A 22,153-nucleotide genomic window follows, 5' to 3' on the forward strand; every position below is an offset into this window, starting at 1 on the left:
AGTTCCCTAAGAATCTTGTACATATCAGTAAGGTCACCTCCATACTTCTAAATGCCAATGTGTACAGGCTCAACCTATTTAACCTGCCCTCCTGAGACAGCACCTCCATACCTGGCATCTGTCTAGTGAACCTTCTCTGGACTACCTCCAACGCCATTGCCTCTTCTCTTAGATATGGGAACCAAAACCTATTCACAATATTTCAGGTATGGTCTAAGTAGTGCCTTGTACATTCGCTTTTAAGCAAGACTTTGCTATTTTCACACTAAGAGGCCAACATTTGATTTGACTCCCCCACTACCTGAACTTATATGCTAGCTTTTAGTGACTTATGTGTGACGACTCAAATCTTTCTGTGCTGTAATTCTCTGCAACCTTTCTCCATTTAAAATAACATTCAGCTCCTCTATTTCTCTCATATCTTCATGTTTCCCACATTGTATTGCATCTACCCAAGTTTTTGTCCGTTCAGTGAACCTGCACACATCACACTGCAGAACTCTCTGTGTTATCCTCACCACTCTCCTTCCCTCTTGTTGCATCCTCTGGCAAATCTGGCTATAGCTCACTCACTTTCCTCAACCAATTCATTAATATCTCTATATGTCAGTCAACATAAACTAAAGCAGTACTAGAAGGAATGCAGGGACATGGGGAACTGTGGGTGTACACGGTTACCAAAGCAGTTTATAAGGCTCCAGGATTCTGGGCTTTATAAATAGAGTAAAAACAATGACTGCAGATGCTGAAAACCAAATACTGGATTAGTGGTGCTGGAAGAGCACAGCAGTTCAGGCAGCATCCAACGAGCAGCGAAATCGACGTTTCGGGCAAAAGCCGGAAGGGCTTTTGCCTGAAACGTCGATTTCGCTGCTCGTTGGATGCTGCCTGAACTGCTGTGCTCTTCCAGCACCACTAATCCAGCTTTATAAATAGAGGTGAGAGCACAAACACAAGGAAGTCATGACAAAGGTGTATTAAACTCTGCTTTAGCCTCATTGCGTCCAATTCTGGCAACACATTTTTTGAAAAGGATGTGACTGATGGTGTCTAATCTTGTTTACAGGGTGATAAGTGCATCAATAGTTATTCCATTAAACTGCATTTATGGCTTTTGTGGGACAGCGGTAATGTCTGTAGCTTTGAGCCAGGGGGGCCAGACTTTAGGACCCACTCGCTCCATAGAAGTGAAACATCAACTCTGAACTGGAGATATCTACTGAAGTGTATTTAGGGTCCTTATGGAACAGTGATAACATCGCTACCCTCTGGGTTAGGAGGCTTGGGTGAAGACCCACCTGTTCCAGTGGTATACATCAAATCTCTTGAGCAGGTTGGTTAGGAAATCCATGACCTAAACCATTATCTACCGTGGTCGAATGGTGGAGCAGACTCCATGTGCCGATTGGCCTAATTCTGCCACCAAATGTTATGGCCTTATGGAAATCCCTACTGAAGTGCACTGAAAGGGTCTGGTGTGATGCAATAGTAATGTCCCTACCTCTGGGTTCTGGGCCCTTTTTCAAGTCCCACTTGCTACAGAGGGGTATGATCACATCTCTGAACAGGGTGATTAAAGATCAGACTAAAACCTGACCCAGATTACTGGAAACCTCCATTAGGAGCATCTGGTTCACTAACGCCCTTTAGAGACGGAAACTGCCATCCTTACCCTTACATGTGACATCAGACCCACAGCAATCTGATTGACTCTCAACTGCTCTCTGGGCAGTTAGGAAAGGGCAATAAACACTGGCTTGGCCAGCGCTGCCTTCATGCCAGGTATGAAAAAAAAAGTAATTATTTGATAGCTTAATGTCAGCCCAGACACTTATGTGAATCTAATGTCTGCAATATGGTATATATTGAAGTGTATTGGCTCTTCTGACACAGCGGTAGCATCTATACCAATGGAACAGATGCCTCAGAGGTGTATCATAACATATTTTACACAGTGCATATTTTGTGATAGATGCAGGGGCTAGGCTGTATCATTTCCACACCAATTAAACTTTGATTTGATTCCATACTTCTTTTTACAGTGGCCTATATTCTTTATTTAATTATTTTTAAGTCAGTGCAAATTGGGTTTCTGTTTTTTTGCAAAGAGTATCAAAGCAAATGTGAAGAAAGTTCAGCCGGGAGGAGAGGCACAGATCAGAAAGGACCAAAGATCAGAAATGACCAGAGATCAGAAACGACCAGAGATCAGAAACGACCAGAGATCAGAAACGACCAGAGATCAGAAACGACCAAAGATCAGAAACGACCAGAGATCAGAAAGGACCAGAGATCAGAAAGGACCAGAGATCAGAAACGACCAGAGATCAGAAACGACCAAAGATCAGAAACGACCAGAGATCAGAAACGACCAGAGATCAGAAAGGACCAGAGATCAGAAAGGACCAGGGATCAGAAACGACCAGGGATCAGAAAGGACCAGGGATCAGAAAGGACCAAAGACCAAAAATAACCAGAGATCAGAAATGACCAAAGATCAGAAACGACCAAAATCTGAAATGACCAGAAATCAGAAACAACCAGAGATCAGAAACAACCAGAGATCAGAAACGACCAGGGATCAGAAACGACCAGGGATCAGAAATGACCAGAGATCAGAAACGACCCGGGATCAGAAACGACCAAAGACCAAAAATAACCAGAGATCAGAAATGACCAAAGATCAGAAATGACCAGAAATCAGAAAAGACCAGAGATCAGAAACGACCAGAGATCAGAAACGACCAGAGATCAGAAACAACCAGAGATCAGAAACTATCAGAGATCAGAAACGACCAGAGATCAGAAACTATCAGAGATCAGAAACGACCAGAGATCAGAAACGACCAGAGATCAGAAACGACCAGAGATCAGAAACGACCCGGGATCAGAAACGACCAGGGATCAGAAATGACCAAAGACCAAAAATAACCAGAGATCAGAAATGACCAGGGATCAGAAACGACCAAAATCTGAAATGACCAGAAATCAGAAAAGACCAGAGATCAGAAACGACCAGAGATCAGAAACGACCAGAGATCAGAAACTATCAGAGATCAGAAACGACCAGAGATCAGAAACTATCAGAGATCAGAAACGACCAGAGATCAGAAACGACCAGAGATCAGAAACGACCCGGGATCAGAAACGACCCGGGATCAGAAACTATCAGAGATCAGAAACGACCAGAGATCAGAAACGACCCGGGATCAGACACGATCAGAGATCAGAAACGATCAGAGATCAGAAATGACCAGAGATCAGAAATGACCAAAGATCAGAAATGACCAGAGATCAGAAACGATCAGAGATCAGAAACGACCAGAGATCAGAAACGACCAGAGATCAGAAACGACCAGAGATCAGAAACTATCAGAGATCAGAAACGACCAGAGATCAGAAACTATCAGAGATCAGAAACGACCAGAGATCAGAAACGACCCGGGATCAGAAACGACCCGGGATCAGAAACGACCCGGGATCAGAAACTATCAGAGATCAGAAACGACCAGAGATCAGAAACGACCAGAGATCAGAAACGACCCGGGATCAGACACGATCAGAGATCAGAAACGACCAGAGATCAGAAACGACCCGGGATCAGACACGATCAGAGATCAGAAACGATCAGAGATCAGAAATGACCAGAGATCAGAAATGACCAAAGATCAGAAATGACCAGAGATCAGAAACGACCCGGGATCAGAAACGACCAAAGACCAAAAATAACCAGAGATCAGAAATGACCAAAGATCAGAAATGACCAGAAATCAGAAAAGACCAGAGATCAGAAACGACCAGAGATCAGAAACGACCAGAGATCAGAAACAACCAGAGATCAGAAACTATCAGAGATCAGAAACGACCAGAGATCAGAAACGACCAGAGATCAGAAACGACCAGAGATCAGAAACGACCAGAGATCAGAAACGACCCGGGATCAGAAACGACCAGGGATCAGAAATGACCAAAGACCAAAAATAACCAGAGATCAGAAATGACCAGGGATCAGAAACGACCAAAATCTGAAATGACCAGAAATCAGAAAAGACCAGAGATCAGAAACGACCAGAGATCAGAAACGACCAGAGATCAGAAACTATCAGAGATCAGAAACGACCAGAGATCAGAAACTATCAGAGATCAGAAACGACCAGAGATCAGAAACGACCAGAGATCAGAAACGACCCGGGATCAGAAACGACCCGGGATCAGAAACTATCAGAGATCAGAAACGACCAGAGATCAGAAACGACCCGGGATCAGACACGATCAGAGATCAGAAACGATCAGAGATCAGAAATGACCAGAGATCAGAAATGACCAAAGATCAGAAATGACCAGAGATCAGAAACGATCAGAGATCAGAAACGACCAGAGATCAGAAACGACCAGAGATCAGAAACGACCAGAGATCAGAAACTATCAGAGATCAGAAACGACCAGAGATCAGAAACTATCAGAGATCAGAAACGACCAGAGATCAGAAACGACCCGGGATCAGAAACGACCCGGGATCAGAAACGACCCGGGATCAGAAACTATCAGAGATCAGAAACGACCAGAGATCAGAAACGACCAGAGATCAGAAACGACCCGGGATCAGACACGATCAGAGATCAGAAACGACCAGAGATCAGAAACGACCAGAGATCAGAAACGACCCGGGATCAGACACGATCAGAGATCAGAAACGACCAGAGATCAGAAACGACCAGAGATCAGAAACGACCCGGGATCAGACACGATCAGAGATCAGAAACGATCAGAGATCAGAAATGACCAGAGATCAGAAATGACCAAAGATCAGAAACGACCAGAGATCAGAAACGATCAGAGATCAGAAATGACCAGAGATCAGAAATGACCAAAGATCAGAAACGACCAGAGATCAGAAACGACCAGAGATCAGAAACGACCAGAGATCAGAAACGACCCGGGATCAGACACGATCAGAGATCAGAAACGACCAGAGATCAGAAAAGACCAGAGATCAAAAACGACCAGAGATCAGAAACGATCAGAGATCAGAAACGACCAGGGATCAGAAATGACCAGAGATCAGACACGATCAGAGATCAGAAATGACCAGAGATCAGAAACAACCAGAGATCAGAAACGATCAGAGATCAGAAATGACCAGGGATCAGAAACGATCAGAGATCAGAAACGATCAGAGATCAGAAATGACCAAAGATCAGAAATGACCAGAGATCAGAAACAACCAGAGATCAGAAACGATCAGAGATCAGAAACGATCAGAGATCAGAAACGACCAGGGATCAGAAATGACCAGAGATCAGAAACGATCAGAGATCAGAAATGACCAAAGATCAGAAACGATCAGAGATCAGAAATGACCAAAGATCAGAAATGACCAAAGATCAGAAACGATCAGAGATCAGAAACAACCCGGGATCAGACACGATCAGAGATCAGAAACGATCAGAGATCAGAAATGACCAGAGATCAGAAATGACCAAAGATCAGAAACGATCAGAGATCAGAAACAACCCGGGATCAGACACGATCAGAGATCAGAAACGATCAGAGATCAGAAATGACCAGAGATCAGAAACGATCAATAATCAGAAAAGACCAGAGATCAGAAATTACCAGAGATCAGAAAAGACCAGAGATCGGAAATTACCAGAGATCAGAAATGATCAGAAACGATCAGAGATCAGAAACGACCAGAGATCAGAAATGACCAAAGACCAAAAACAACCAGAGATCAGAAATTACCAGAGATCAGAAATTACCAGAGATCAGAAACGACCAGAGATCAGAAACGACCAGAGATCAGAAATGACCAGAGATCAGAAACGACCAGAGATCAGAAACGACCCGGGATCAGAAACGATCAGAGATCAGAAATGACCAGAGATCAGAAACGACCAGAGATCAGAAACGACCAGAGATCAGAAAAGACCAGAGATCAGAAATTACCAGAGATCAGAAACGATCAGTAATCAGAAAAGACCAGAGATCAGAAATGACCAGAGATCAGAAACGACCAGAGATCAGAAAAGACCAGAGATCAGAAAAGACCAGAGATCAGAAAAGACCAGAGATCAGAAACGATCAGAGATCAGAAATGACCAGAGATCAGAAACGACCAGAGATCAGAAATGACCAGAGATCAGAAATGACCAGAGATCAGAAATGACCAGAGATCAGAAACGACCAGAGATCAGAAAAGACCAGAGATCAGAAAAGACCAGAGATCAGAAACGATCAGAGATCAGAAATGACCAGAGATCAGAAACGACCAGAGATCAGAAAAGACCAGAGATCAGAAATGACCAGAGATCAGAAACGATCAGAGATCAGAAACGATCAGAGATCAGAAATGACCAGAGATCAGAAACGACCAGAGATCAGAAAAGACCAGAGATCAGAAAAGACCAGAGATCAGAAAAGACCAGAGATCAGAAATGACCAGAGATCAGAAACGATCAGAGATCAGAAATGACCAGAGATCAGAAATGACCAGAGATCAGAAACGACCAGAGATCAGAAAAGACCAGAGATCAGAAACGACCCGGGATCAGAAATGACCAGAGATCAGACACGATCAGAGATCAGAAACGATCAGAGATCAGAAATGACCAGAGATCAGAAATGACCAGAGATCAGAAACGACCAGAGATCAGAAAAGACCAGAGATCAGAAAAGACCAGAGATCAGAAAAGACCAGAGATCAGAAACGATCAGAGATCAGAAATGACCAGAGATCAGAAACGACCAGAGATCAGAAATGACCAGAGATCAGAAATGACCAGAGATCAGAAAAGACCAGAGATCAGAAACGACCCGGGATCAGAAATGACCAGAGATCAGAAACGATCAGAGATCAGAAATGACCAGAGATCAGAAACGACCAGAGATCAGAAATGATCAGAGATCAGAAATGACCAGAGATCAGAAACGACCAGAGATCAGAAAGGACCAGGGATCAGAAATGACCAAAGATCAGAAACGATCAGAGATCAGAAATGACCAGAGATCAGAAACGATCAGAGATCAGAAATGACCAGAGATCAGAAATGACCAGAGATCAGAAACGACCAGAGATCAGAAATGACCAGAGATCAGAAAAGACCAGAGATCAGAAACGACCCGGGATCAGAAATGACCAGAGATCAGAAACGATCAGAGATCAGAAAGGACCAGAGATCAGAAAGGACCAGAGATCAGAAACGAACAGGGATCAGAAACGACCAGATATCAGAAACGAACAGGGATCAGAAACGATCAGAGATCAGAAACGACCAATCCAAGATGTTTGAAGAAGAAACAAAAGCATCACAAGCTCCTTTTCTTTTAACACAATGCGTATTTAAGATCTGGAGTGTTGTGCCTCAGAGTGTGGTGGAGGCAGGTGCAATCATGGCACTGAAAAGGATAAACAAGTTGAACAGCAATCATAGAGGAATACGGAAAAGGCAACGGAATGGGGTCGGTGAAGTTGCTCCTGCAGACAGCCAGCACAAACTTGATGGCCTTCTGTGCTGTAACCATTCGATAATTTCAAAATGCTTGTGCCCTACTACCACCCTTTCTTAAGACATTCTTCAAAATGAATTTTTAAGCTGAAGGTTTGCCAAATTCTTCCAATATTTCCTTCTTTGTTCCATGTCCTTTCTCATCAGCTCCTGGGAAGCAATTCTTTTAACCACGTTAGGTATTATGACAACAACTTGGCTTTAGATATTACTTATAAATGTGAAAGACACAAAAAGAGTTGGTAAGTTGTTACCAGAACGGAAAGGTTACACCTATCAGAAAGAACTGAACAGCCGGGTCTCTTTCCTAGAAAAGATAAAGCTGAGGGTGACTTGATAGAAGGCTTTATGATTATGAAAACATTTAATCAAATGGATATAGTGATACAGCACTAACCAAATCCTTCAGTTCCACCAGTCCATGCTGACCATAATCCCAAACTAAACTAGTCCTATCCACCTGCGTATAGCTCATATCACTCCAAACATTTCTTATTCATGTACTTATCTAAGTGTCTTTTAAATGTTGTAACTGGACCCACATCCACCAAATCCTCTGGAAATTCATTCCACACAACGAACCACTCTTTGTATAAAAAAAAATTGCCCCTCCTGTCTTTTTTTTTCAAATCTTTCTCCTCTCATCTTAAAACTATGCCCCTTAGTCTTGAAATCCCTCGGGAAAACACACCCGCCATTCACCTTATTTATAATCCTCATGGTTTCCTAAACCTCAAGAAGGTGTTTGCCAGATGTGAAGGCAGACCAAAACTAGTGGCCATAAATATTAAAAATCATTAATACATCTAACAGGGAAGTCAGGAAACAGAAAACATTTCACCCAGAGTGGTTAGACTGGGGAACTCACAGCCATAAGGGTCTATTGAGGAGAGTGATCTGCAAAGGGTGTGTGTCTCTGTGTCTCTGTGCATCTGCATCTCTGTGTCTCTGTGTATATATTGGGGGAAGCTAGATTATTGCATGAGGCTGAAAGGAAAAATATTCTGATCAGGTTAACTGCAGAGTATTGGGAGAAGGCTCAAATATAGCATAAATTCTAGCATTGACCTGTCAGGCCGATTGGCCAGGTTTTGTTTTAGATGCAAGGGCTCGGGTGTATTATTAAAATGAAAGCAGCTGCACTCCATGAATTAAATGTAAGTTTTTTTAAGTTTACAGCTAAAAACCTAGGGGACATAGCTTTAAATTGAGGGGTGATAGATATAAGACAAATGTCAGAGGTAGTTTCTTTACTCAAAGTACTAGGGGCGTGGAATGCCCTGTCTGGAGCAGGAGTGGATTCACCAACCTTAAGGGCATTTAACTGGTCATTGGATAAGCATATGGATGAAAATGGAATAGTGTAGGATAGAAGGGCTTCAGATTGTTGCGCCGAACTGTGGAACCATTGAGGGCTGAAGGGCTGTATTGCACTGTAATGTCCAATGTTCTAGAAGGCATCAAGAAATGATACAAGGTCCAGAAATTGTAGCAATCCTCCAGTTGGACAACAGATTAGGTGAAAGGCCATAATTAAGCAGATGGAGTTTAATGTGGACAAATGTGAGGCTACCCATTTTGGTCAGAGACATGGAAAGACAACTTATTTTCTCAATGGAGAGAAATGTCAGAGTGCTTTGAATTAGAGGGATATGGGTCATCTCGTGCATGGATCACAGAAAACCAATGTGCAGGTACAACAGATAATAAGGAAGGAAATGGCATTTTGGAACGTATTGCTCAAGAAATAGAGTAGAACAGGAAGGAAGTATTGCTGCAAATGTGCAAGGCATTAATGAGACTACACTCGGGAGTATTGTGTACAATTTTAGTCTGCTGACTTGAAGAAGGATGTAGATACATTGAAGCAGTTCAGTGAAGGTTGACTAGATTGACTCCAGACATGACGAAAGGGGATTTGTCTTATGAAGAGAGATGAGTTGTTTAGGCCTATACTGTGGAGTTTAGAAGAATGAGGAGATTCAATTGAGGCATGTGAGACGACAAAGGGGAGTGACAATGTAGACGTCGAGAGGATGATTCCTCACATGGGGTGATCTAGAATGAGAGGTCATAGCTTCAGGATAAGGCATAGCAGATTTAAAACAGAGATGAGGAGAGATTCCTTCTCTCAAAAGGTCATGAATCTGTGGGGTTCACTTCCCCAGGATGCAGTGGATGCTAGGCCGTGGGGTAAATTTAAGGAGGAGATAGACAGATTTTTAATTAGTAATGGGTTAAAGGGGATGGAGAGTGGGTAGGAAAGTGGAGTTGAGGCTGAGATGATATCAGCCACGATCCTATCAAATGGCAGAGCAGGCTCGAGGGGTTGAATGGCCTAATCCTGCTCCTAGCTCTTATACTCCGTGCTGTTATGAGTAACATTGTTGTGAATGTTACTTATGCACTCTCCGCATTGGAAAAGACAATTCTTCAATTTTGAAGACAGCGAAGATGGACTGTGAAAAGCGTAGGAATGAGAGCTGGGTGCAATGGTTCCAGTTGATCACATCTATGAGTTTCATCATAAGGACATTTTCTAGACACTAGATATGCTACTTCTGCATTTGCCAAGTCACAGTTTTACATACTTTAATGGGAAAGGATTATATGCAAACATTCTCAGAAAACCACTGTCTAAGATTCTATTGATTTAGCGCTTCAGATATGTAGCAAGTCTTAATAATAGAGTGGTGAAACTGTGAAATTCATTGCCACACAGGGCTGTGGAGACCGAGTCAGTGAGTGTCTTTGAGATAGATATTGATCAGTCAATATCAGGGTAAAGAAGCTTCTTCCTAATACCCTGTTGGATTTATTAGCAGCTCCTCTGGGGGTGGCACAATGGCTCAGTAGTTAGCACTGCTACCTCACAGCACTAGGGACCCAGGTTCGATTCCAGCCTCAGGGGACTGGCGGTGTGGACATTGTTTGCACATGTTCCCCATGTCTGCATGGGTTTCCTCCAGGTGCTCCAGCTTCCTCCCACAATCCAAAGATGTGCAGGTGAGGTGAAGTGGCCACGCTAAATTGCCCATGGTGATAAGTGCATTAGTCGGAGGGAGATGAGTCTGGGTGGGATACTCTTCAGAGGGTTGGTGTGGACTTGTTGGGCCAAAGAAAGGGCCTGTTTCCCACACTGTCGGGAATCTAATCTATAGTTATGGGCCATAATTCAAGTCTCTCACACAAGAGGAGTTAATGTGTGAGGCGGCATTGCCTCAGAATAAAGGGGCACCAATTTAAGACTGAGAAGATGAGGAATTTACTCTCTCAGAGGGTTGAGAGTCTTTGGAATTTTTTCCACAGAGAACTTTGGAGGCAGAATCATTGCATATATTTAAGACAAAAACAGAAATTGTTGGAAAAGCTCAGCAGGTCTGACAGCATCTACTGACAGAAATCAGAGTTAACGTCTTGGGTGATTCTTTCCAAAGATGCTGCCAGATCTGCAGAGCTTTTCCAGAAATTTCTATTTTTGTCTTTTATTTACAGCATCTGCAGTTCTTTTGGTTTTTATTGCAAATATCTTGGTCCGAGATACACTCTTGATCTACTGGGGAAATCAAGGAATATGGGGAAATGGTAGAAAGTGATTGTGAAGAATGTTGGAACAACCTCATATTGAATGGTGGAGCAGGATCGAGGGACTGAATGGCCTTCTCCTGTTACTATGGTCTTATGAGCAATGGTCTTAGATGTTGTACAAGGGCTCTCTGAAGGGCTTAACATTCATGTTATATTGGCTATTGATGTCATGCACCATCCATGGATGGAGACACAAGGAAACCACTCAAACTTTTGGAAGGAGCAATGTATCTGGACCAGTTCCCTCAAGTTCTAGTAAGTCTGTCTAATTAAATGTAGTCATGATTTGGAGATGCCGAAGTTGGACCGGGGTAAATTCAGGTGATTATGTGGAGCCTCGCTCCTAACGCTAGTGTGCTTCCAACTAAACCTGTTGGACTATAACCTGGTGTTGTGTGATTTTTAACTAATTAAATGTAGTCCTACATATTGCTATCATAAAATCATCAGTTGTTGGAGCACAATTAGGCCATTCAACCCATCAAGTCTATTCCGATTGTGAGTTCGATTGTGGGTGATATGTTTTTCAACCCCATTCTCCAGCCTTCTCCCCGTGACCTTTGATCCCCCTACTAATCAAGAACCTACCTTATGTCATGCAATAAATCGTACTATCAAAGAACTGTGCCTCTTCTGTACATACTCAATGATGGTGCATTCTCTACCATTAATCACTCGATGACAAATGGAGGATCAGTGATAGAGAACTATATCAAACGATCCTCATCCAACACCAAGGGCTGGCAGAGGTGTCAAATACCACAAAGTACTAGTTGTGGTAATTTGGGGAAATACCACAAGTGGAATTTTTCTTTTACATTTACCCCATCATAAAATGTTTACAACATAGACAAAGGCCCTTCAGCTAACTGTCTACACTGATCATTAAGCATCTCTCTGTTCTAGTCTCATTTTCCAGCACTCGATCTGTAGTCCCATATGCAATGGCATTTCAAGTGCTTGTCTAAATATTTCTTAAATGTCTTGAGGGTTACTGCCTCTATTATCCTTTCAAGCAGCGAATTCCAGGTTCCCACGACCCTCTCGTTAAAAACAGTTCTTCCACGAATCCTCTCCATACCTCTTGCTCCTTCACCTGAAACTGTGCCAAACCCACCCCCTCACTCTCAGTATTGATCCCTCTACTAATGGGAAAATATTTCTTCCTATCTACCTTACCTATACCCCTCAATATTTTGTAAACCTCAAATCAGGTCCCCTTCAGCCTTCTCTGCTCTGAAGAAAACAAGAGCTGAAAATGTGTTGCTGGAAAAGCGCAGCAGGTCAGGCAGCATCCGAGGAGCAGGAGAATCGACGTTTCGGGCATGAGCCCGTCTTCAGGAATCTCTGAAGAAAACAACCCCAGCCTATCTAACCTCTTAACAGCTGAAACACTCCAACCCAGGCAACATCTTCATGAATCTCATATAAACTCTCTTATGAGGAATAACATCCTCTCTATCATGTGGTGACCAGACCTGCACACAACATTCCAGCTACAACCTAACTGATGTGATATACAACTCCATCCTAACCTCCTTGCTCTTGTATTCAAGGCCTTGACTAATAAAGTTAAAACTCACACAACACCAGGTTATAGTCCAACAGGTTTATTGGAATGTACAAGCTTTTGGAGTGCTGCTCCGTCCACAGGCAGCTAGTGGAGCAGAATCATAGGACACAGAACCATTTATCTTTTACTGTAAATTCTGTGTCCTATGATTCTGCCCCACTAGGTACCTGATGAAAAAGTAGCACTCTGAAAGCTTGTACTTTCCAATAAACCTGTTGGACTATAACCTGGTGTGTGAGTTTTAACTTTGTCCACCCCAGTCCGACACTGGCACCTCCGCATCTTGGCTAATAAAGGCAAGTATACCTTATACTTCCTTAACCACTTTATCTACCTGCCCTGCTGCCTTTGAGGATCTACAGACATGCACACCAAGGTCTCTCAGATCCTCTGTACTTCCCAGGGTCTTACCATCCGTCATGTACCCACTGGCTTTGCTGACCTTCCCAGAATGCATCACCTCACATCTTTCATGGTTAAATATCAAATCCTTTTACAACTTAAAAAATAAATTTCTAATTTGTCACCTTTCAGATCTAGAGTAAACTGCCACTGCAAATTCAATCTTTCCTGATCTGTATAACCTGGGATTAGCTTTATGAATCCATTTCACAACTTCTCCAGTATGTTAACGTTCCTGTTTGGAGATCCGATCTGTTGGCAATAACCCAGGTGTGGTCTGACCAAGGTTCTATACAAGTTGACCATAACTGCTCTGCTTTTCACTTCTATCCCATTGGAAATGGACCCCCTTGCTTTCTCTGTGTTTTTGTTGAATGGCGTTATTACCCAGTGTTACAAATTTTAATGATATGTTTCTGCTGCCCCCAATCCCACAACTTCTTAATCTCATACAAATACTTCTTCCCCTAAGGAGCATGAGGTTTCATTACTGTTTCCGCCAAACATTACCGCCTTATATTTGTTCACTACTTTTTGCTTGAAGCATTACTTTCTGACCTACTCACTAATTATCTACTCCTCCTGAGCCCCATTCCACAAGAATTGAGAGCAAGAGGAGACCATTCGGCCCCATGAACCTGCACTGCATTTGGATAAGAGCATGGTTACTGCTGTTGTGGTACCAGCTCCACTTTCTAGGCTCACCCCCATATGCCCAACACCCCAAAATTCACTTGTCAATCAAGAAATCTAACTCACCTTCACTAACAAGAGAATAGCAGCAAGTGAGCTGTGCATTCAAGGAGCCAGGGAAGATGCGATGGGTCAAATGGCCACCATCTGCGTTGTAACAATTCTGTAAGGGCACTCGGTGAATGAGTCTGCCTTGGTCTCTGGGGGCAAAAGGGCGACTTTCCCTTTGAACTACAAAGCATGTCGCTGCATGAGCTCCACGTGTGGGAGTCGTTGTCATGAACACATGGAGCAGGTTCACTTGGGGGGGGGAGATAATTAGAGGCAGATTTGTCTACAGATTAATAAGCCCCCCCCCTTAAGGAGAAAAGACTCATCTTCATCTTAAAATAAGAGACACTACTGAGTGTCCTCAAGTCCTCCACAGGAAGGAACATCCCCTCGGCACTCATTGTAAAAGTACCCTCGAAATTGTACGTTTCATCCTTGGCTCATTATTACTCCTACACCGCAGCAAAGATAATCAGGAGCTACTGCCCATTGATTAAGACAGTACAACCCCATTGAAGCATTACTTTACAACTGACACCAAATGGCTTTTGGTTAATTTGTTAATGGAATATGGGTGCCATTGGCTAGGCCAGCATTTATTGGAACACATTGGGTTTCGTAACAATGGACAGTTACATTATCATCGGGGGTTGGTTAGCTGCATAGATGGTTTGCAACGCAGACAGATGCCAACAGCGTGGGTTCAACTCCGACACCAGCTGAGGTTACTATGAAGCACTCTCCTTCTCAATGGGGATAGGGAGAAACTTCTTCAGCCAGAGAGCAGTGAATCTATGGAATTCACTACCACCGAAGGCTGTGGAGGCCAGGTCACTGAGGGTATTTAAGACAGAGATAGACAGGTTCTTGACTATCAAGGGGATTAAGGGTTACGGGGAGAAAATGGGAGAATAGGGTTGAGAAACTTATCCACCACCAAATTCTAGCCACCCGACGCTTGGGGGAGGAATGCTCCATCTTCCGCCTTGGAATTCTCCAACCACACGGGATCAATGTTGATTTCACCAGTTCCCTCATCTCCACTCCCCCCACTTCATCCCAGATCTGACCTTTCAACTCGGCACTGCCCTCTTGACCTGTCCTACCTGTCTATCTTCCTTCCCACCTATCCGGTCAACCCTCCCCCCCTCTGACCTATCACCATCACCCGCACCCCCCCGCCCCATCTGCATCCACCCATCACATTCCCAAATACCTACCCCCCGCCCCATCTGCATCCACCCATCACATTCCCAAATACCTACCCCCCCGCCCCATCTGCATCCACCCATCACATTCCCAAATACCTACCCCCCGCCCCATCTGCATCCACCCATCACATTCCCAAATACCTACCCCCCGCCCCAAACCCCTTGCATTTATCTCTCACCCCACCTTGCCCCCCTTCTCCCCCCCCCCCCCCACCACATTCCTGATGAAAGGCTTATGCCCGAAATGTCGACCCTTCTGCTCCTCGGATGCTGCCTGACCTGCTGTGCTTTTCCAGCGCCACACTCTTTGACTGAGAAAAGTATCAGCCACGAATGAATGATAGAGCAGACTCGACGGGCTGAATGGCCTAACTTCTGCTCCGATGTCTTATAGTCAACCTCTCTGCTCCCCTGAGGTGTGGTGACCCTCAGGTTAAACCACCACCGTTTGTCTCTCTCTGTAATCAGGGAGCAATCCTATGGTCTGGTAAGACAATGGTGACTTTCATTTATCATGAGGTCAGGTTGCATTCTATATTCTTGGCAGAATTCAACAGTCACTATATGCCATGGTGGGATTTGACCCTAGGTCCCCTAAACATTAACCTGGGGGGGGGGGGGGGGGGGTCGACAATACTCGCTCAGTGACATAATCTTGCCACTACCTCCTTGTTCTGGAGCTGGAACAAATTTGGGGGCGATCTGGCTGGAGGTTGGGTCACACAATGAGGCCTCACGGGGTGAGACTGGAGGGAGCCCACAGGGTCCACCAGGAACTGGAGATCTCTCTCGGAACCTCCCCCCAAATGTTCAGCTGCGGGTCCAACGGGTGGGAAGTTTCAAAAGTAAGCGACGGGAGATTGCAACGAGTCCGATGTTTGCAGCTGTGAGCAGATTGGTGAACTCGGGAGGACAAACAAGAGGACCAGTTTCCAAACAGCTTGCAACAAACTGAAGGAAGACTTCCCTGATCCCGTGTCTGATCCTGATTTCCTGAGTCTTCACCGCCTAAAGCGTTTTAAAATGATAATTAAGTCTGCAGAGAGACAGAGCAACATCTGAAGGGAAAAGCGAGTGCACCGAAAATTGCGCTTAACCCAAAAGTCTAACCTTCCTCGCAATCCATCACCGTAACATAACTGTTTCTTGTCCGTCCTGAGCTTAAAAAAGCACTTGCTCAAATGTTAACCTAATGAAGCCTTTGAAATTCAGTTTAAAATCTGTAGCCTTTCAACTTCTGCTGATTTTAAGAAACCCCCCCCCCCCCCAAAAAAAAATAAACCTTTAAAATCACATCTTTCCAAATAGCGTGCAAAATTAAATACGACTCTGGGCCAGCTGACATCGTGAGAGATCGCGGGAAACGGGCAGAAACGGATTTGGGAGCTAACCGCTTACATTTCCAAATTCGTTCCACTGGCTTCCCTCGGAACGGTGATACCATGACGAGTCAGAACCTGTCCCTGCGCCTCAAACCCCCTCTCCCTCCCTCCCCGTCCCACAGGCAGAAACTCTCAGCTTCCCAAAAAAGAGATGCTCAGGCACGAGTTCATGAACTGCGGCAGTTTATTTGTGAAAACTCGTAATTAACCTTTCCACGGCGCAGACCGCAAAACATATTGCTTTAACACAAACAAAACTCCACCAAATGTTTGGCTGCAAAAACTACGTGTCACTCGCTCCCCTTCTCAACCAGACACTAAGTAGAAGTGACTACTCCCTCTGCTGGGACCCAATGAAATGTCCAGCTCTCGGGATTAGTTCATGCGCTCTGAGAAATTCCTGGGAATGAACAAATACAAAGACAACAAAGCATTGAGAACATTGAGCCAAGCACCAGGAATGCAAATTATTCAAAAGCATTTTTTTTTGTTTTGTAGTTTTATATAAACTTCCTAAAATGCTCCCTTCTTTAAAGCTTTTGGTTGCTCTGTGGTTCATCCAGGGAATGGGTTTCCTGTTCACTGTCTACAAGACAGGAATGTGATGGAGTACTCCCGCCCCCCCCAGTTGCCTGGATGGGTGCAGCTCCAACTCAAGAGCCTCCTCACCATCCAGGTCAAAGCAGCTGCTTGACTGGCACCCATCCAGTTGAATGGGTGCCAACATTCAACCCCTCCACCAGCATACATCCGCAAACATTCAACCCCTCCACCAGCATACATCCGCAAACATTCAATCCCTCCACCAGCATACATCCACAAACATTCAACCCCTCCACCACCACACATCCGCCAACATTCAACCCCTCCACCAGCATACATCCGCAAACATTCAACCCCTCCACCAGCATACATCCACAAACATTCAACCCCTCCACCAGCATACATCCGCAAACATTCAACCCCTCCACCAGCATACATCCGCAAACATTCAACCCCTCCACCAGCATACATCCGCCAACATTCAACCCCTCCACCAGCATACATCCGCAAACATTCAACCCCTCCACCAGCATACATCCGCCAACATTCAACCCCTCCACCAGCATACATCCGCAAACATTCAACCCCTCCACCAGCATACATCCGCAAACATTCAACCCCTCCACCAGCATACATCCGCCAACATTCAACCCCTCCACCAGCATACATCCGCAAACATTCAACCCCTCCACCACCACACATCCGCCAACATTCAACCCCTCCACCAGCATACATCCGCAAACATTCAACCCCTCCACCACCAGTGCTCAGTCGCAGCAGTGTGTACCATCTACAAGACGCACTACAGAGGTTCAACTAGGATTCTTAGGCAACACTTTCTGTCTAAATTCATAAGGGCAGTAATACATGGAAACACCATCACCTGCAAATTCCCCTCCAAGCCACTTACTATTCTGACTTGGAAATAGGTCACTGTTCATTCACTGTCGCTGGGTCAAAATTCTGAAAGTCCCTCCGTAATGGTGTTGTGGGGGTCCACCTACAGCACATGGACTGCAGCAGCTCACTACCACCTTCTCAAGGACAACTAGGGATGGACGATAAATACTGGCCCAGTCAGCAATGTTGTGAATGAAATTTTTAAAAATTGTAATGTCAGGGCATTGAGAAATCGACCAAATGTCGGATTTTACCCTGCTAACCATTAGAAATGATCAGTTCGCAGCATTCTAAGTGTCAATCAAAAACAAAGTTTACATAGAACATAAAACAGTACAGCACAGAACAGGCCCTTCAGCCCACAATGTTGTGCCGACCACTGATCCTCATGTATGCACCCTCAAATTTCTGTGACCACATGCATGTCCAGGAGTCTCTTAAATGTCCCCAATGACCCTGTCTCCACAACTGCTGCTGGCAATGCATTCCATGCTCTCACAACTCTCTGTGTAAAGAACCCGCCTCTGACATCCCCTCTATACTTTCCTCCAACTAGCTTAAAACTATGACCCCTCGTGTTAGTCTATTCTGCCCTGGGAAATAATCTCTGGCTATCGACTCTATCTATGCCTCTCATTATCTTGTATACCTCAGTTAGGTCCCCTCTTCTCCACCTTTTCTCCAACGAAAAAAGTCCGAGCTCAGTCAATCTCTCTTCATAAGATAAACCCTCCAGTCCAGGCAGCATCCTGGGAAACCTCCTCTGAACCCTCTCCAAAGCATCCACATCTTACAATAGGGCAACCAGAACTGGACGCAGTTTAATGGTGGGTCATTCTGAAGGAGTATCATCAGTCTCAAAATGCTAACTGCTTTCACTCCATAGATGATACCAGCCCTGAAGAGTTTCTCCAGCAATTTCTGTTTTTATTGATTATAGATTTCCAGTGTCTACAGTTCTTCATTTTATTTGTAAAAGTGGGAAACTGCTGTTGCATCATAAGAACAACCTATGAAATCCCACTGTTATTACCTTGTGCTGTGAACTATTATCATGGGGCAAGTGTTTTTACCCCTCTTGCACACCCAATCGTTCAAATGCCAGGGTTTTTTTGGGGGGACTCAAACGTTAACTCTCTCCACAGAAACTGCCAGACGCTGTTGAATTTCTCCCGCACTTTCTGGTTTAACTTCAGATCTCCAGCTGTAGTTTGGATTATTTTGTATTCTGTCATGGGAAACATGACAGCATTTATTTTCCATCTTGAATTACAGCTAAGGGACTTTGCTGTGGGTCAGGAGTCACGTGTAGGCCAGACCAGGTAAGGAAGGCAGATTTCCTTCCCTAAAGCCATGAGATGGGTATTTACAACAGCCAATTGTTACATGGTGATCATTAGAACAGCTGCAATTCTAGATTTTTGTTTTACTGAATTCAATGGAACCCACATCGTCGGAACATTAGCCTGAGACTCTGGGTTACTAGCCCAGAGATTTTACCACTAACCACCAAACCTCTGCCTTCTCTTCTGGAAATTAAAATGTGTTTTTGCACAGTTTTTCACATTAGACACCAGCTTGGAAGAGAATTAGCCCATCATTTCAAAACTGATTGTTACCAAGACGTCTTCATTCACATGAAAAGGTTCAGATCTACAAATGATGCTCAAAACATGTTGCAAACTCGCCTCTTTCTTTCAAACCTTTACTAATAGATGCACAAATCTCTAAGAGAGATTTTATCTTAGGAAGAAAAAAAGCCTCTATCACCATCAATTAGCTGTGATGCTCCATTTTTCTTTAATATAAAAGCCTACCTCACCTCCCTCGACTAAACCTTCTGGAATCCCAAGAATGCCATGGGAGACAAATTCATGGGAATTCCAGGCAGTTTGCGTTTGGCCAGGTTACTGGAGGGGAGCACCAAGATTAAAAAAAACGATTTCGGTCAGTCCCGGAAATGAGTAAGATACAGGCATTTTTTTTCACAGGAGGTGTACTGTAATTCTTGGAAGAAAATAATCTGTCCCTTTCCACCCCCCCACCACACACACACACACACACAAAAAAAGGTGACCCGGGGATGAATGACTGACGACTTGCAACTACGATTTTTCCACGGTTTCAGAGTTTAGTTCTGATCATCAAGTGTGGTACTGAGTCAAAACGCGCAAACCACTCCGGTAAATGACAAACACACATTTGCCTGAAGCAACTCTAACCTTGCTCTCTGACACGGGAATCGAGAGGATTAAGCATTCAGATTGCAATTAAAACACCCATTGGCACAAATTTTGTTTCTGAGGAGGAGGAGGGGTATACCACAGGAGGTTTTATTTCCCCCCCCCCCCCCCCCCTCCCAATTCCCTCTCCCCACCCCCAAACAACAAAACATTGCTTCTGGTCTTGGAGCTCTCTTAATAGAAGATGCAGTTTTAAATTGACTATATTCATGCACATGGCCCACGGTTCCCTTTCCCTTTGAACCACTTATTCCTTACAAACTAGCAAACTCTTCTAGGGAGAGCATAAACCCTCCAGCAGAACCTCAAATCGCTTGAAAGTCAATTTTGCAAAACTAGCACGAGGGTGGTTCCATCGCTGGCTAAAAGTCAGTTGGCAATTGGCACTTAATACCATATAGGGGGGAATTAAAACAAAAGTGCAATGCTTTGAAGGCAGGTATTCCTTCCCCCTCCCAACCTAAAAATAAAATTGAGGAATAGTATTTTAAGTATACGCACACAACTGGTCTGCAAGTGAACACAAGCTTCCGGAAGCATCTACCCTGGCCCCCGTCTGCCGCTAACGCTCGCTTTGAATCAACTCTGCAAGTTGCCCCAGTGAAAACACAGAAAAAACCGCGCCACTAGCAATTAAACTCCCGGCACACACACTCACACACACACAATCCCGCTGACTCCTTCGGCGGAAAAGAGGGCGAGAGAGTTCTGTGCAAAACTCAGTCTGAATCAGGCGAATTAAACTTTGAAAGCTGGAATGTAACCAACTGTGTGCATCAATGACAAACATCTGAACACTCTTGTCTAAGTTAGAGACTACGCACTGGTGCACTTAGCAGGAAAGGGGAGCTAAGTGCCATTTAAACAACATTTTAAACCAAAAATAAAGTTCCCCTTAAAAAAAACACTCAACAAAACATTTTATTTTAAAACAGACCAAATCGTAACAAAATGCATGATTTATTCCACATACACCATCGCAAGTAATGCATGCAAATGTTGAATTAATCAAGATCTACAACATGCATTAATTATTATTAAAATAGCCATAAACTGTGGTGATACCAACGAGCCAAAAATACTTCACTCAACACCAGCTGATAAAAATTGTAATTTTTCATTCAACTTTTTGCATTTGAAACTCATTCACTTGTATCCTGCCAAAACAAAGACACTATCCAGCTAGCAGCGACCATAAACATCAATATTGGCGATTGACTTTTTAAAGGTAAGAAAGAAAGACAAGGCTGACATGATGTAAACACATTTTAAAAAGACAAACAAATCGACCTGAGTGAGTGATACACACACACACACACACACAAATTCAGTTTGTGATTACAGAGAGTGTTAGCAACATCTTCAAAAACAGTTGCATCTCTCCCATCTGAAACAGCTAGCAAGTACTGGGAATGCCGCCTATTAAAAATCATCCCCTTCCTTATTTTTTTTTGCAAAATGAGAATTACCATCAGCACCAAATTAAATAACGCACCGATTTGTCCTTAAGTTTGCACAGCCTGGAAAAATTCCACTAAGTCCAGCAACAAGCGGAGACGCCGCAGCTCCAAGTGAGAAGAAGGAGAGAGAGAGAGAGGAGGGAGGGAAGGTTGGTGGGAGGCTGGGGAGAAAGGAAGGTTGGGGGGGGGGGGGGGGGTGAGATCTCCGTATAAAATGTAGAAAATATGAATCAGTTCCTCACTCGATGATCACTGCGCTCAATTCACTGTACTGCGGTCATCATTGAGTCTACAGGCGTTTAACTCTCTCAATTCACACTCACACACTCGCTGCCAAATACATAACATAGTTATGGTATTAAAGCATAGTTTAAAAAGCAGTTGTAGCAGAGGTTCCCCGCCCCCTGCACCGCCCTTGATTGACATTTCGTGGGCAAAAATAGAGATCTGGACTCAAATTGGTATTTGGAAGTTACTAACTGGGGCCCTTAAAGGGGAAATACACATATGACCTTTTCAAGTGGCAGTGTCCAATGGTGTTCCGTTTTAAAGGAGAACACTGCAGTTTGATTATAAAATAAATCGCTTGCGAACATTTT

The 22,153-nt window shown here is 44.0% G+C and overlaps 1 protein-coding gene across 4 annotated transcripts in view; it reads right to left on the bottom strand.

Moving 5' to 3' along the window:
• The window catches only part of LOC140483601 (high mobility group protein HMG-I/HMG-Y-like), a 254,191-nt gene extending 232,264 nt beyond the window's left edge, over nt 1-21,927 (bottom strand). For 2 of the 4 annotated variants that reach the window (XM_072581857.1, XM_072581856.1), the window contains exon 1: nt 21,590-21,746. The gene's annotated coding sequence lies outside the window, so the exon portion shown is untranslated. Of the gene's footprint in view, nt 1-20,595; nt 20,644-21,589; nt 21,747-21,796 lie in introns of those variants that run through there. The other 2 variants (XR_011962008.1, XR_011962009.1) reach the window with 2 other exon arrangements.
• Nucleotides 21,928-22,153: the final 226 nt, after the last annotated feature.

The sequence above is a fragment of the Chiloscyllium punctatum genome, chromosome 12 (assembly GCF_047496795.1).
Source record: "Chiloscyllium punctatum isolate Juve2018m chromosome 12, sChiPun1.3, whole genome shotgun sequence".
Lineage (NCBI taxonomy): Eukaryota > Metazoa > Chordata > Chondrichthyes > Orectolobiformes > Hemiscylliidae > Chiloscyllium > Chiloscyllium punctatum.